General features: G+C 33.7%; 1 protein-coding gene and 1 long non-coding RNA gene across 9 annotated transcripts in view; one reads left to right on the forward strand and one right to left on the reverse strand.

Annotated features, from left to right (window-relative positions):
- Positions 1-17,952, forward strand: part of LOC141375737 (E3 ubiquitin-protein ligase RBBP6-like) — a 307,115-nt gene that overhangs the window by 152,285 nt on the left and 136,878 nt on the right. The gene's annotated exons all lie outside the window — the stretch shown is intronic.
- LOC141374985 (uncharacterized) overlaps positions 1-17,952 on the reverse strand; it is a 60,056-nt gene that overhangs the window by 20,954 nt on the left and 21,150 nt on the right. For 6 of the 8 annotated variants that reach the window (XR_012384509.1, XR_012384511.1, XR_012384508.1 and 3 more), the window contains 12 exons: positions 14,764-14,820; positions 14,571-14,622; positions 11,878-12,579; positions 11,189-11,216; positions 10,476-10,526; positions 9,769-9,819; positions 9,355-9,409; positions 7,894-7,948; positions 6,067-6,121; positions 4,078-4,132; positions 2,817-2,871; positions 1,814-2,065 (listed from right to left, as the gene is read on the reverse strand). This is a non-coding gene — a long non-coding RNA (uncharacterized lncRNA). Of the gene's footprint in view, positions 1-1,813; positions 2,066-2,816; positions 2,872-4,077; positions 4,133-6,066; positions 6,122-7,893; positions 7,949-9,354; positions 9,410-9,768; positions 9,820-10,475; positions 10,527-11,188; positions 11,217-11,877; positions 12,580-14,570; positions 14,623-14,763; positions 14,821-17,952 lie in introns of those variants that run through there. The other 2 variants (XR_012384510.1, XR_012384512.1) reach the window with 2 other exon arrangements.

A 17,952-nucleotide genomic window follows, 5' to 3' on the forward strand; every position in this document is an offset into this window, starting at 1 on the left:
TAAATGAATACAGTTGAAATCTAAATTATTAGCCCTACTTTCCCCCCCAATTTCTGATTAATGGAAAGAAGATTTTTTTTAACCCATTTCTAAACATAATAGTTTTAATAACTAATTTTTTATAACTGATTTCATTCATCTTTGTTATGATGACAGCACATATTTTACTAGATATTTTTCAAAATACAAGCATTCAGATTAAAGTACGATTCAAAGGCTTAATTAGGATAATTGGGCAAGTCATTGTATACCAGTAATTTCTTCTGCTGACCATCAAAAACTATTTTGCTTAAGGGAGCTATTAATATTGACCATAAAATAGATTTCAAAATATTTAAACCTGCTTTTATTTTAGCTGAAATAAAACAAATAAGACTTCCTCCAAAGGAAAAAATATTATAGGAAATACTGTGAAAAATTCCTGAATCTGTTAAACATCATTTGGGAAATATTTATAAAAAATAATAATAATAATTTCACAGGAGCCCTAATAATTTTGACTTGAACTGATAATCATTTTGAATAATTGTGATTAAAATGATGACCAAAAAAATCGTGATTATGATTTTTCCCATAATAGAGCAGCCCTAGCGGGAAGCACTGTAATTGATAAAAAAATAAGGTGTGTATTAAGGACATTTCAGTATTTATTAAGTGTTGTCCACAATAAATAATAATCATATTAATAAAAACACTGATTTAAAAAGTATTTTGTGACACCTACATCTATCATTACAAACACAGGTTTGTTTTAAAATAATAACTCTGTACCAAAGCGTTTATTTTAGGCCTGTATAAACTATAAAACATCTCTGCAAATTAATGCAATGCAATATAAAAAACAAAATTCAATATTTTGTCAATATTGCCTTGTCTCTCAGCGCACAGGCACACGCACTGAACTTCAAGTAACAGACAGAAAAAATAATTTAAAATAATGTAGCACACCTTGCAGCTTTCTTTAAAATTATGATAGGCCTGTATATAAAAATAGCGCCAGACCGTTTCTCAGTATTTCGCTGGTAATGTTTTTAAATAAATAATTAGGCCTACTTAAATATTAATTTGCTATTAATGTACAGTAATTGAGACAAAATAACATAATAGTAAAATATAAATATAATAAAAGTAAAATAAGAGTAATAATAAGAAAAAAATAAGATTTTTAATAGGTAAAAGTAAGAGTAAAATATAATCAACAAAATGTAAATTAAAACTGTGAATTAATAGGTATATAAAAAGCTTATTTATTGACCATCTTAGTCCTATCACTTTAAAATAACAAACACTGTTTATCACTCTACGACGCAATAGTTTTTATTCATAACAATTTGCTTTTGTATGTTATTATTAGCAGTAATAATTATTATATCCATATTTATATTTGTTTTATTAAAAAAAAGCTTAGATTTGCCCACCTGCAGGTTTTAGACCATATGCGGGCAACATGTTTTTTAGGATATAACTCAGGTTTATGACAACACTTAGTTATTATTGTTCATTTATTCATTTGCTGAAAATTAGAACTGCATTTAGAAATAGTTTTGAAACAAATACTTGCGCTTAACAAACGCAACTAATTATTATTATTAGGCTAACTGATGTCTGTGCGTAAAGATTTTCCAATCCACCAAGAGCGAAAGTGAAAGTAGATCATTTATCTCTCATTCTCGCGCGGTAGATGCTCTGTTTAACAGTTTTCTGTTAAAAATAACTGTTAACTGTTTGCTTGTGAAATGCTCAGTTTTTCCACTTAAACTTACTTTACGTCATGTAAATAGCAAATGCGCTTATGGCACGATGCAAGGCTATTAAAGGGAATGGGAGATGAGACTCTGATTGGTTTATTCTCAAAATACACCTATAACTCATTAAGAAAATAAACTCAACCCTTTAGATCATGCTTAAAATTTGCTTAAAATAAAAAAGGCCTAAAATGCACATTATTTTTAAAGTAATTTTAGTTACTTAGTTTCTTCCTGCATTGTTATTGACAGAAATTCTTAACATCACCACCATCACTGTCTGGCTTCCTGGATTTCTGTCAAGATTCACCTGTTATTTCCTGAAGGGAAAAAGTGAGAGAGACATTATTATTCACTTATTTAAATTATTTAATTATTTTAATTATTATTAGTTTATTTTCTTAATAAATTAAAACGTGCACTCATTGACTTCCATGTTATTATTTTTCCTACTATTGGACTTTTCTACTTTACAAGTTTATTTTTTCTGTTAAACGAAAAACAAGGTATTTTGATGGAAGAAGAAAACCTGCAATCATTGACTTCCAAAATAAAAACACCAAAAATATGGAAGTCAATGAGTACAGGTTTTCATCTTCCATCTTCTTTTGTGTTTAACAGAAAAAATAAACCCATAAAGGGTGTGCAAATGATGACACATTTGTCATTTTTGGGTATGAGCCAGTCACAGAGTTGTTTTCTACAGAGGTTTGTTAATTCTTGACAAAAGAATTAACAAACCTCTGTAAAAAACAACTCTGTGTTGGTCAAAGCGACTGGCTCATGGAGGTACTAAAACAGAAAAGCAAAGATAAAGAAAATTCAACATTCGTTTACTTACTTTTAAAGTCTCGCATAACAAACCATGCCCTCATAAACCATGAAGAAACACATGTTATAATAGTCTACTGCTAGCACCATGTAAACCTACACATACTGTGTCCTCATAAACCATGAAGAAACACAGATTGAAGGAAGTGAAGGATGAGCAAATGATGACAAAATTGTCATTTTTGGGTGAACTATCCTTTTAAGGAGTGTCAAAATAGCATTACAAAAGAATTAACAAACCTCTGTAGAAGACAGCTCTGTTTGTGTTTGTCAAAGTGACTGACTTATAGAGGTGCTGAAAGAGAGAAGTAAAGAAAGATGAAGAAAACATGAAATTCGCTTACTGAAAGCTTTAAGTCTTGCAAAACCAATCATGTCCTCATAAACCATGAAGAAACACACACGTTATAAAATAACAGTCTACTGGTAACATTGTAAACCTACACATACTGTGTCCTCATAAACCATGAAGAAACACACAGATTTAATAAAACAATAGTCTACTGCTAAGTCACATCCAATAGACATACTTGGTCCTCATAAACCATGAATAAACACACAGGACTGCTAACCTGCATTTAGCAGAAATAGGAAACTGTTACTTTAGCACTTAAAAGGATGGTTCATCCAAAAATGAAAATGTACTTGCTATTAATATACCCCAAAGCATTCCAACCCTTTAAGGGTTTATTTCTTCTGATAAACAACAAAAACAAGATATTTTGATGGAAGAAGAAAACCTGCAATCATTGACTTTCATAATAGAAAACACAAAAAATATGAAAGTCAATGGTTACAGGTTTCCATCTTCTTTTGTGTTTAACAGAAAAATAAACCCATAAAAATTTAAAACAAGTAAAGGGTGAGCAAATGATGACACAATTGTTGTTTTTGGGTGTACTCCTTTACTCTGCCCTCATAAACCATGAAGAAACATGTTATAACAGTCTACTGCTAGCACTATGTAAACCATTGTAAACCTACACATACTGTGTCCTCATATACCATGAAGAAACACACAGATTTAATAAAACAACAACCTACTGCTAAGTCACATCCAATAGACATACTTAGTTCTCATAAACCATGACTAAACATACAGGACTGCTAACCTGCATTTAGTAAAAATAGGAAACTGTCAATTTTGCACTTAAAGTGATGGTTCACCCAAAAATTAACATTTACTTACTATTAATTTACCCTCAAGTGTTCCAAACTTTTATGGGTTTATTTCTTCTGTTAAACACAAAAGATACTTTGAAAACTGATGAAAACCTGTAACCATTGACTTTCATATTATTGGTATTTTCTATTATGGAAATCTATGGTTACAGGTTTCCATCTTTTTTTTAAAAAGTATTTTCTTTTGTCTTTAACAGAAGAATTAAACCCATAAGGTTTAGAACAAGTAAAGGATGAGCAAATGATGAAACAATTGTCATTTTTGGGTAAACTATCCCTTTAACGACTGTCAAAATAGCTTGACAAAAAATTAACAAACCTCTGTAGAAGACAGCTCTGTTTGTGTTTGTCAAAGTGACGAGCTCATTGAGATACTGAAAGAAAGAAGCACAGAAAGATTAAGAAGCAGGGCTCGAAATTGCGACCATTTTGGTCGCATATGCGCCCGAAAATTAATCTATGCGACCTCATAATATATTTGGGCGCATTAGTGCGACTGCAGATAATGGTTGTAGTGCGACCTGTTTTGGTTTTTTCTAAAAACATGCTGAATCGCTCTTCCCTGCCTCTATATTGGTTCATATTAGCTGTCATTCACTCAAGGTATTGCGCTGTCAGATGACAGGGAAGGAGCTTTTATGACCACAGGAAATGCAAACGGCTGAAGAGTAAAAACTTAAAGCTCACAAGTTTGAAAACCCCACCTAAGTTGAGGCGCAGATGAAAGCGATCATGACACGTCACGTGGTGAATAATGATCCGCCAGCTGTGATCAATCGAGTACGCGCTTCTTGGAGAAGGTGCCCGAATCTCCATGCGTCGCTTTCACTGCGTGTTCAGCGCAAATGTCCGCTGAAAGTCAAATCTAATACTGTACATATCATCGCCAAAGAAGCTCGCCTTTACTAAGTTTACACTGAAACTGCGGCTCATAACAAAGACCGGATTTGCGCCGATGGTTAGCGCAAGAATCTTGCGCTGCCTACTTATTAATTGGGTCGGCTGACTCGCCTGCTTTTCCACAAACACAGAAAAATGAAGATCATCTCAGACTGAACCTTTAAATTGACACAAACTGAAACCAAAACTTTAAAAGAGTGATAGAAGCGAGACTTTACTTTCTTTCTTTTGTCTATTCTTTTTTAAGGTATATATTATTTTTTTATTTATTTACTGATGACTGCTTTGCAGCTTTCATCATTGAATTGAATGATTTATTATAATCTTTTGTTTGTTTTGTAGCAGAAATATTATTTATTAAATTGACATGCATATAAAAACAGCAGTACAAAATTAATATTTCTTACTGCAATGCTTCATTTTTGTTTGATGCAAACTATACAATTATTTTTCATAAAGTAACAGACTTTTAATAGCAGATAACCTACATTCATGCACATTCAAGGCAGTATCATAATGAGAAATGGAATTCATTGTTACTATTATTGTCATTTTCATCATCATTAATATTCTATGGCCTAATTATTAGACATTCATTTTGGAATTATTGCACACAAATATCAATGTCTTCGCAGCATTAGTTAGATAGTTGTTTCTGGTTTTTGTTAGTCCTATTAATGTTGTTTTAAAATACAATAAATCCCTTAAAAAACAATTTGCAGCGGTGCTCATTCATTTTTGGTGGGTGCTCCTAAATTTTTTCTGGTGCTCCTAAAAATTTTTTGGTGCTCCTAAATATTTGAAGTTGGGAGCACCGGTGCTACCAAGTAAAAAAGTTAATTTCGAGCCCTGAGAAGACATGTCATTGGCTTAATGAAAGCTTTATGTCTCGCAAACCAATCATGTCCTTATAAACCATGAAGAAACACACAGATTTAATAAAACAATAGCCTGCTGGTAAGTCACATCCAATAGACATACTTGGTCCTCATAAACCATGACTAAACTCAAAGGACTGCTAACCTGCATTTAGTAAAAATAGGAAACTGTCATTTTAGCACTTAAAGTGATGGTTCACCCAAAAATTTCCTTACTATGAATTTACCCTCAAGTGTTCCAAACCTTTAAGGGTTTATTTCTTCTGATAAAAAACAAAACAAGATATTTTGATTAAAGAAGAAAACCTGCAATCATTGACTTCCACAATAGAAAACACAAAAAATATGGAAGTCAATGGTTACAGGTTTCCACCTTATTTCAAAGTATCTTCTTTTGTGTTTAACAGAAAAAATAAACCCATAAAAATTTAAAACAAGCAAATGGTGAGCAAATGATGACACAATTGTACTTTTGGGTGAACTAGCCCTTTAAGGAGCGTCAAAATAGCTTGACAAAATAATTAACAAACCTCTGTAGAAGACAACTCTGTTTGTGTTTGACAAAGCGACTGGCTTATGGAGGTGCTGAAGGAGAGAAGTAAAGAAAGATGAAGAAAACATGACATTCGCTTACTGAAAGCTTTAAGTCTCACAAAACCAATCATGTCCTCATAAACCATGAAGAAACAAACGTTATGAAATAAGTCTACTGGTAACATTGTAAACCTACACATACTGTGTCCTCATGAACCATGAAGAAACACACAGATTTAATAAAACAATAGTCTACTGCTAAGTCACATTCAATAGACATACTTGGTCCTCTGGTCCTCGTAAACCATGACTAAACACACAGGACTGCTACACTGCATTTAGCAGAAATAGGAAACTGTAATTTTAGCACTTGAAGGGACTTTTTAAGTCACGCATAACAAACCATGCCCTTATAAACCATGAAGAAACAAGTTATAAGTCAACTGCTAGCACTATGTAAACTTACACATACTGTGTCCTCATAAACCATGAGTAAACACACAGATTTAATAAAACAATAGCCTGTTGCTAACTCACATCCAATAGACATACTTGGTCCTCATAAACCCTGACTAAACACACAGGACTGCTAAATTGCATTTAGTAAAAATAGGAAACTGTCATTTTAACACTCAGAGAGATTGATCACCCAAAAATGAACATTTACTCACTATTAATTTACCCTCAAGTGTTCCAAACCTACAAACAAACTAGATATTTTGACAGAAGAAGAAAACCTGCAATCAATGACTTCCATAATAGAAATCAAAAATAATATGAAAGTCAATGGTTAGAGGTATCCATCTTTTTTCAAAGTATCTTATTTGTTTTGTCAAACAGAAAAAAAGAAACCCATAAAGGTTTGGAACACTTGAGGGTAAATTAATGGTGAGTAAATGTTAATTTTTGGGTGAATCATCCCTTTAAGTGCTAAAATTACAGTTTCCTATTTCTGCTAAATGCAGTGTAGCAGTCCTGTGTGTTTAGTCATGGTTTATGAGGACCAAGTATGACTATTGGATGTGACTTAGCAGTACAATGTTTTTTTTATTAAATCTGTGTTTCTTCATGGTTTATGAGGACACAGTATGTGTAGTTTTACAATGTTAACAGAAGACTGTTGTTTTATAATGTGTGCTTCTTCATGGTTTATGAGGACATGATTGGTTTAAAGTACCAAAATAGCTTGACAAAACAATTACAAAAACCTCTGTAGAAGACAAGTCTTTGTGTTTGTCAAAGTGACAGGCTCATATAGGTACTAAAAGCGAGAAGCAAAGAAAGATGAAGAAAACTACTGAAAGCTTTAAGGCTCGCATAACCAATCATGTCCTCATAAACCCTGAAGAAATACACAGATTTAATAAAACAATAGTCTACTGCTAAGTCACATCTAATAGACATACTTGGTCCTTATAAACCATGACTAAACACGCAGGACTGCTAAACTGCATTTAGCAGAGATAGGAAACTGTTATTTTAGCACTTAAAGGGGTAGTTCATCCAAAAATTAACATTTACTCTATTAATTTACCCTCACGTGTTCCAAACCTTTATGGGTTTATTTCTTCTATTAAACACAAAAGATACTTTGAAAACCAATGAATATTGACTTTCATATTATTTGTGTTTTCTACTATGGAAGTCTATGGTTACAGGTTTACATCTTTTTTTAAAGTACTTTCTTTTGTCTTTAACAGAAGAAATAACCCAAAATGGTTTGAAACAAGTAAAATGTAAGCAAATAATGACACATTTGTACCGTTTGGGTGAACTATCCATTTAGGGAGTGTCAAAATAGCATTACAAAAGAATTAACAAACCTCTGTAGAAGACAACTCTGTTTGTGTTTGTCAAAGTGACGGACTCATGAAGGTACTGAAAGAGAGAAGCAAAGATAAAGAAAATTTACCATTCGTTTACTTACTGTTTTAAGTTTTGCACAACAAACCATGCCCTCATAAACCATGAAGAAACACACGTTATAATAGTCTACTGCTAGCACCATGTAAAACTACACATACTGTGTCCTCATAAACCATGAAGAAACACGCAGTTTCCATAAAACAACATCCTACTGCTAAGTCACATTAAATAGACATACTGTGTCTTCATAAACCATGACTAAACACACAGGACCGCTACATTGCAATTAGCTGAAAAAGGAAACTGTAATTTTAGCATTTAAAGGGATGGTTCACTCAAAAATGAACATTTACTCACTATGAATTTACCCTCAAGTGTTCCAAACTTTTATGTGCTTATTTCTTCTGATAAACAACAAAAACAAGATATTATGATGGAAGAAGAAAACCTGCAATCAATAGCCCCTTTCACACATACAGACCTTTCCGGAAAATTGACGGCAATTTTCCGGAAAGGTTGTATGTGTGAACAGGTCCTTTTTGAAAATACCGGTAAATTCGTTCTGGCTATTTTCCGGAAAGAGAAGTTGTAACATTACCGGCAATGTGCCGGAATGCTGCGCTGTGTGAATGCAAAAGGAAGATTCCCGTAATAAGCGCGTGCACGTCTAGAACGTGCTGACGTGAGACGTCTGCTTTAGCCAATCACAACAGTCAGACGCATTTACGTCCGCGCGGTTTGTGAGGATAAAAGCCTTTGAATATTTTTCCAGACACATTTAGCTGCTAGAAGTTAGTCAGATCACGTTTATATGTTCTTCTTAATGATAACTGTGTAAATAATCATCGATGAGATGCTTATGATAAGCCGTTGTTTGTTTACCTTCAAGCTTTGCACATGCACATATTATGAACATCTCGACATGCGAAAGTGATCCTGCGAAAGTTGTTCACAATATTGATCATCCACAGAGTTTGTAATTTAGTCAAATGTTTACAAATACAAGCGCAGCCGTTTAAAGCTCATTTGTGGTGAATGTTGTCAGAATTTACCGGTATTTTGGAATGGATGTGTGAATGCTCTTTTCCGGAAAATTTCCGTAACGTCCTCGCCTGTGTGAACAGCGCTTTTTTGAATATACCGGTAAAGTCTTTCCGGAAATTTTCCAGATATTTACCGGTATCACTGTGTGAAAGGGGCTAATGACTTCCATAATAGAAAACACAAATAATATGGAAGTCAATGGTTACAAGTTTCCATCTTTTTTCAAAGTATCTTCTTTTGTGTTCAACAGAAAAAATAAACCCATAAAGATTTAAAACAAGTAAAGGGTGAGCAAATGATGACACAATTGTACTGTTTGGGTGAACTATCCCTTTAAGGAGTGTCAAAATAGCATTACAAAAGAATTAACTAACCTCTGTAGAAGACAGCTTTGTTTGTGTTTGACAAAGTGACTGGGTCATGGAGGTACTGAAAGAGAGAAGCAAAGAAAGATGAAGGAAACATGACATTCGCTTACTGAAAGCTTTAAGTCTCACAAAACCAATCATGTCCTCATAAACCATGACTAAACACACAGGATTGCTACACTGCATTTAGTCTAATTAAGAAACTGTCATTTTAGCACTTAAAGGGATGGTTCACCCAAAAATGAACATTTACTTACTATGAATTACAGGTTTACATCTTTTTAAAAGTATTTTGTTTTGTCTTTAACAGAACAAATAAAGAAACAAGTAAAGGGTAGGCAAATGAGGACACAATTGTACTGTTGGGTGAACTATCCCTTTAAGGAGTGTCAAAATAACATGACAAAAGAATAAACAAACCTCTGTAGAAAACAACTCTGTGTTGGTCAAAGTGACGGGCTCAGGGAGGTACTGAAAAAGAGAAGCAAAGATAAGATTTTTTTTAACATTGTTAAATTACTTTAAGTCACGCATAACAAATCATGCCCTTACAAATTACGAAGAAACACACGTTATAATTGTCTACTGCTAGCACTATGTCAACCTTCACATACTGTGTCCTCATGAACCATGAAGAAACACACAGATTTAATAAAACAATAGTCTACTGCTAAGTCACATCCAATAGACATACTTGGTCCTCATAAACCATGACTAAACACACAGGACTGCTAACCTGCATTTAGCAGAAATAGGAAACTGTCATTTTAGCACTTAAAGGGATGGTTCACCTAAAAATTAACATTTACTCACTATTAATTTACCCTCGAGTGTTCCAAACCTTTAAGGGTTTATTTCTTTTGTTAAAAACAAAACATACTTTGAAAAACGATGGAAACCTGTAACCATTGACTTTTATATTACTTGTTTTTTACTACTATGGAAGTCAATGGTTACAGGTTTCTATCTTATTTCAAAGTATCTTATTTGTTTTGTTAAACAGAAAAAAGAAAACCATAAAGGTTTGGAAAACTTGAGGGTAAACTAATAGTGAGTAAATGTTCATTTTTGGGTAAAACTATCCTTTCAAGAAGTATCAAAATAGCTTGACAAAAGAATTAACAAACCTCTGTAGAAGACAACTCTGTGTTTGTCAAAGCGACTGGCTTATGGAGGTGCTGAAAAAGAAAAGTAAAGAAAGATGAAGAAAACATGAGATTCGCTTACTGAAAGCTTTAAGTCTTGTTTAACCAATCATGTCCTCATAAACCATGAAGAAACACACACGTTATAAAACAATAGTCTACTGCTAACATTGCATTCTACATACAGTGTCCTCATAAACCATGAGTAAACACACAGATTTATTAAAACAATATCCTACTGCTAAGTCACATCCAATAGACATACTTGGTCCTCATAAACCATGACAAAACACACAGGACTGCTACACTGCATTTAGCAGAAATATGAAACTGTTATTTTAGCACTTAAAGGGATGATTCACCCAAAAACGAACATTTACTCACTAACAATTTACCCTCAAGGGTTCCAAACCTTTACGTGTTTATTTCTTCTGATAAAAAACAAAAACAAGACATTTGGTGGAAGAAAATCTGCAATCATTGACTTTCATGGTAGAAAACAAGAAAAGATGGAAACCTGTAATCATTCACTCCCATATTATTTGTAAGTATTTTCTTTTGTCTTTAACAGAATAAATAACCCCAAAAAGGTTTGAGACAATTAAAGGGTGAGCAAATGATGACACAATTGTACTTTTTGGGAGAACTATCCTTTTAAAAAGTGTCAAAATAGTTTGACAAAATAATTAACAAACCTCTCAAAGTGACGAGCTCATAGAGGTACTGAAAGAGAGAAACAAAGATAAAGAAAATGTAACATTTGTTTACTAACTGTTTGAAGTCTCGCATAACAAAAAATGCCCTCATAAACCATGAAGAAACACATGTTATAATAGTCTACTGCTAGCACCATGTAAACCTACACATACTGTGTCCTCATAAACCATGAGTAAACACACAGATTTATTAAAACAATATCCTACTGCTAAGTCACATCTAATAGACATACTTGGTCCTCATAAACCATGACTAATCACACAGGACTGCTACACTGCATTTAGCAGAAATATGTAACTGTCATTTTAGCACTTAAAGGGATGATTCACACAAAAATTAACATTTACTCACTATTAATTTACCCTCAAGTGTTCCAAACCTTTAAGGGTTTCTTTTTTCTGTTAAACACAAAAGAAGATACTTTGAAAAACGATGGAAACCTGTAACCATTGACTTTCATATTATTTGTGTTTTCTATTATGTAAGTCAATGGATACATGTTTCCATCTTTTTTCAAAGTATCTCATTTGTTTTATTAAACAGAAAAAAAGAAACCCATAAAGGTTTGAAACACTTGAGGGTAAATTAATAGTGAGTAAATGTTCATTTTTGGGTGAACTATGCCTTTAAGGAGTGTCAAAATAGCTTGACAAAAGAATTAACAAACCTCTGTAGAAAACAACTCTGTTTGTGTTTGTCCAAGCGACGGGCTCATGGAGGTACCGAAAGAGAGAAGCAAAGAAAGATGAAGAAAACATGACATTCACTTACTGAAAGCTTCAAGTCTTCCATAACCAATCATGTCCTCATAAACTATGAGTAAACACACATATTTGATATAACAATAGCTTGCTGCTAACTCACATAAAATAGACATACTTGGTCCTCATAAACCATGACTAAACACACAGGACTGCTACGTTGAATGTAGTAGAAATATGAAACTGTCATTTTAGCACTTAAAGGGATGATTCACACAAAAATTTATATTTACTCACTATTAATTTACCCTCAAGTGTTCCAAACCTTTAAGGGTTTATTACTTCTGTTAAACAACAAAAACAAGATATTTTGATGGAAGAAGAAAACCTGCAATCATTGACTTCCACAACAGAAAACACAAATAATATGGAAGTCTATGGTTACAGGTTTCCATATTTTTTCTAAGTATCTTCTTTTGTCTTTAACAGAAGAAATATCCCAATAATGGTTTGAGACAAGTAAAGGGGGATCAAATAATGAGACAATTGCACTTTTTGGATGAACTATCCCTTTAAGGAGTGTCAAATTAGCATGACAAAATAATTAACAAACCTCTGTAGAAGACAGCTCTGTTTGTGTTGGTTAAAGCCACAGGCTCATGGAGGCGCTGAAAGAGAGAAGCAAAGAAAGATGAAGAAAACATTAAAAGCTTTAAGTCTCGCATAACAAACCATGTCCTCATAAACCATGAATAAACAGATTTAACAAAACAATAGCCTACTGCTAAGTCACATTCAGTAGACATACTTGGTCCTCATAAACCATGAGCAAACACACAGATATTAAAACAATAGCCTATTGATAGGTCAGCAAACTTGACATTGTTTCTCTTGATATCTCAATATTGTAAGCTATAAAAAAAAAGCTTTAAATATTAGTAATATTTGTTATTTCTCAAATGTGGTAAAAAACAATATTATTATAATATGTAGGCCTAGTAATGGTTAAAATGCTCAATTTTGCATAGATCTGGCATGTTAAACTTTAAATTGGTCTTTAATGCACAGGACAGAGATGACATCAGAATACAAATTCAAAATTCTGAAGATGAGTGTTAGATGTATGCTTGCACTCTCTTATGGTCCACATGCAAATAGATCATTTTCACTGGTATAACCAGGCATTTGTCATCATCAGATTTCAACTTGCATTATTTTCATCATTTAACAACAGTAGTTTATACTGCAACTGTGTAAACGTTTAATCTTACACAGGGCTCGAAATTAACTTTTTTACTTGGTAGCACCGGTGCTCCCAACTTCAAAAATTTAGGAGCACCACAAAAAATTTAGGAGCACCACAAAAAATTTAGAGATGACATTGATATTTGTGTGCAATAATTCCAAAATGTGTATGTATTAAAATTCTAGAATATTAATGATGATGAAAATGACAATAATAGTAACAATGAATTACATTTGTCATTATCATGCTGCCTTGAATGTGCTTGAATGCAAGTTATCTGCTATAAAAAGTCTGTTACTTTCTGAAAAATAAATGTATAGTTTGCATCAAACAAAAATGAAGCATTGCAGTAAGAAATATTTATTTTGTACTGCTAAACAGCATATATATGCATGTCAGTTTAATAAATAATATTTCAGCTGCAAAACAAACAAAAGATTATAATAAAATATTAAATTCAAGGCTGAAAGCTGCAAAACAGTCATCAGTAACTAAATAAAAAAAATATATACATCTCATGAAAGAATAGGCAAAAGAAAGTAAATAAAGTCTCACTTCTATCACTATTTAAAAGTTTTGGTTTCAGTTTGTGTCAATTTAAATGTTCAGTCTGAGCTGATCTTCATTTTTCTGTGTTTGTGGAAAAGCAGGCGAGTCAGCCGACCCAATTTATGAGCAGGTTGAGCACCGGCACAATACCGCTGTTTGTTATGAGACGCAGTTTCAGTGTAAACTTAGTAAAGGCGAGCTTCTTTGGCGATGATACAGTATTAGATTTGACTTTTAGCGGACATTTGCGCTGAACACGCAGTGAATGCAACGCATGGAGATTCGACCACCTTCTCCGAAAAGCACGTACTCGATTGATCTCAGCTGGCGGATCATTATTCACCACGTGTCATGATCGCTCTCATCTGCGCCTCAACTTTAGGTGGGGTTTGCACTTTGCAAACCTGTGTGCTTTACGTTTTCACACTTTAGCCGTTTGCATTTCCCGTGGACATAAAAGCTCCCTCCCTGTCATCTAACAGTGGATAGCCTTGAGTGATTGACAGCTAATATGAACCAATATAGCGTCAGGGAAGAGCGATTCAGCACGTTTTAAAAAAAAAATCAAAACAGGTCGCACTAATGCGCCCAAATATATTATGAGGTCGCATCGATTAATTTTCGGGCGCATATGCGACCAAAATGGTCGCAATTTCGAGCCCTGTTACACATAATACTCACCGTGTGAATAGAGGCTAATCTAAAGAAAAAACTTTGAATTGTTATATTGCGATTCTCAATATAATAATGTATCGCTACACCCATATTAAATGTATTATTATATAAAAATAACTGCACAGATACAGGAACAATAAGAAAATATCTCTTCAGATCAACATTTAAAAGACAATTATATAGACAAACCTCTTTGAAGCTCACTCTGTTCAGAATTCAAAGATAATGGCTCATGAGGAGACTGAAAAACATAATCAAAACACAGAAAATAAAGCTAAAACAACTCAAGTGTGTGCTAAACAGACATTATTAAACATTATATTTAATACTACATACGGTTCAAAATATGCCAATTTTTAAAATAAAATCCAATATACCCTACCTTTGCTTTTTCATGTTTGTTACAGGAGAGAAGGTCAACTCCTCCACATGACACACTCTAAAATTACAATTGTATGTTGTGATATCGTGCAGAACAATGTTTTAAAATTAAACACAAGGTACTTTTTTTATACAAGATTAAAATTGTAACTCTGCCAAATAAAAACAGTTCTGTCAACACATGAACACTGACTCCACAGAGTATGCATCACAAACTTTTCTGGACAGTGAAAACTGATACAGAAGAAACTAAATCATTGAAAAAATTCATTATGTTGGTTTAATGGTGCACAAAAAGTACACTGTACAGGAAACTGGCCCAAAACAATTATCTAATACTTTACTATTTGATAGTGTCAGGCCCGGATTAAGAACTCAAGAGGTCTGTATTAAAAAAAATAAGAATAGAATACATTTTTTTCAAAACAAATCTATAATATATTGCCCACATTTTTTAAATAAATTATATATATATATATATATATATATATATATATATATATATATATATATATATATATAGTCTACAAAGATTTAACTTATTTTTTAAGAAAATGAAAATTTTCTTATGAAAATGAAAATTGATGGTATAAGTACACTTGTTCAAGTTAACTGAAGCAGTACTAAAATATATATTTTAAAAGGTATTTATTACTATTCTCCACTGTGCTTTGCGAGAGCGCTTACTGAACAGCACGTTCGTTGACATAAGACTGCCCAGGCACGAATGCAATGTGAGTGCAGGCCGTAGGGGGAGACGGAAGGGGGGAAAAGCATGCTTCAGCCTGGTTCATGGCAACTGTACAGTGCGAGTACGCCCTCAGACACACGATGAATCCAGTCTGCACTGCCATTAGCATCCTCCATCTGGTTAATGCTAGCTTGCACATAACATTACCATAACGTCTTCTATACTCTCATTCTCCTCATCATGGGTCTGTTTGAAGGAGTGAATACATGAAACATGCCTCAATAAAGATGCACCCTCTCCTCTTTTTCTCTTGTGATTGCCAAATCCACTTGTTCACTCATTTTGATCTACGGCAAATACTACACTTCAGTCCGCTCAATTCAGTGCAGGTTATTTCAAAACTTACAAGCACTTCACCAATTAAAGCATGCTGTTTAGTTAAAAAAAGTAAAGAAGGAAAGGAAAAAATCTGCATGCTTTTTATACATGGTGACATTTTCTGACAATTTAAATACAATGATAATAATAATATATGATAGGGGTGTAACGATTTATCGTTGTACGATTTATTGCGATGCAAAAATGTCTCGATATGCATCGTGGCGTTATGACGATATGATTACGATATGACGTCCGTTTTCTCTTATTAGTTGAGCTGTTTGCACGTGAGCTACGTTCCACCTGCTGTCGCACGTGAGTTCAGATTGCAGCAGCAGTAATGTTAGCAAACCAAGATGAGTGGAGTTGAAATAGAGGATGGCCCATCCTCTCAAAATCAGACGTCTGGCAACATTTCGGTTGTACAGTAATTGCTTTAGACTCGTCCGCTTTTTGATACGCATACTGGGTCACACATCCTAAGTTTTAAAGTCTTCACAGTGATTTACATACTTTGCACAGCGACAGGGATACCTCCTAATGGTGTTGAAAGAGTCACATACTGTATTTATAAGGTACAATTCACCCTAAAATATCATTCTGTCTTCATATGATGTATTGGCGGCCGCAAAATCACACATGACATGAGCTGACCGTGAGCTGTTACTACAAAGGGCGGACTATGATAGACGCGTGCGTATGGCAAGCCGTTTTAACATTTAAACCTTTGATCTGACTATCCATAAATATATTTAGAGATATCTCTAATTATATTTTGACTAGTCATAATTATAATTCGACTAGTCAAAATATAATTAGAGATATCTCTAAATGAATTTAATTAAATATGAATTACATATATTTATGGATAGTCAGAACAAAGGTTTAAATGCTAAAACGGCTTGCCATACGCGCGCGTCTGCTTCAGTGAACAGAACCTGCAGGTTGTGACTAATAAAGTAGTAAACAACATTCAGTTTGTGGAACAGAGTGATCTTTCAGGAGCAGCGTGGGAAGTTTGAACAGCACTTAGCAGTGTAAATGAAACCGAAAACGTACACATTATTTAAACAATCATATCGATTTTAGAGTTATGATTACGACGAGCTAACCCTTTAAAGCTAAATTTGAGTACAGAGGTACACAAAAATGCACGTCAACATGATACACTTGATAGCGCCGACATCAGCGACGCCGAAGAAATAAGGCTCGTTTGACTTGGCCAAAATCTGCGCAGAATGGATCACCGGTGATCACCGCAAGATGCATGCCGGTTAGAAATGTGTCCGCCTTGCCTTCGCCTCGCTCTGATGTCACGCTGACGTGCGCCAAAAAACTCTCGCGATCGTGAGGCGGGTACCTCGGATAGAGCAGTTGGCCGCAGTTGCTCTCAAAAGACTGCGTTACCAAAAGCATGATGGGAAACGACTGGCTGACGACACAGCTTAATGCTGATTGGATGAGACTGACACATTACACTTTATTATCTTGTTTTACTAAGGTTTATACCTGGATTTGTTGAATACTTTTTTTTTGTTTTTTCGTTGATAATTTTAAAAAAAGTCATAAAGAGCATAACATATGGTTATTTATTTAGATTTACACACAAACAAAAACAAAACACATCTTTGTAAAACATAACGTGACCTATGTAATATAACTAAATGTTACTAATAAATCATTAGGATGTGTGTGTGTATTTCTCTCTCAGTTCTAAGTCCTGTTTGTTGTCATTTTCACTTTTTGTATGTTTGTGTGAATTTTGTATTGTAATTTTTATGCAGCATTATTCCATTAAAGTCAATCCAATATATACATATATTCAGAAATACAAAGATAATCAGACTGTTTTGTCATTATGCCTTATCTTTGTGTGGTTTCATATGAGAAGTGAAAAGGGTGTAGTAAACAAGACACACACACACATATGTATATATATATATGTATGTGAAGTCAAAAGTCATGTTTATTAGACCAAGAATATTTTGATAGTTTTTCCTACAGTCTAATAGTTTTTATTCTGGAGAAAGTCTTGGGCTGTTTATTTTAGTCTGGCTGGAGTAAAAGCAGTTTATATAGACCTAATAAGCTTGTCAATATAATTAACCCCCTAAGAATTTA

Source organism: Danio rerio, chromosome 8 (assembly GCF_049306965.1).
Source record: "Danio rerio strain Tuebingen ecotype United States chromosome 8, GRCz12tu, whole genome shotgun sequence".
In the NCBI taxonomy this organism is placed as follows: domain Eukaryota; kingdom Metazoa; phylum Chordata; class Actinopteri; order Cypriniformes; family Danionidae; genus Danio; species Danio rerio.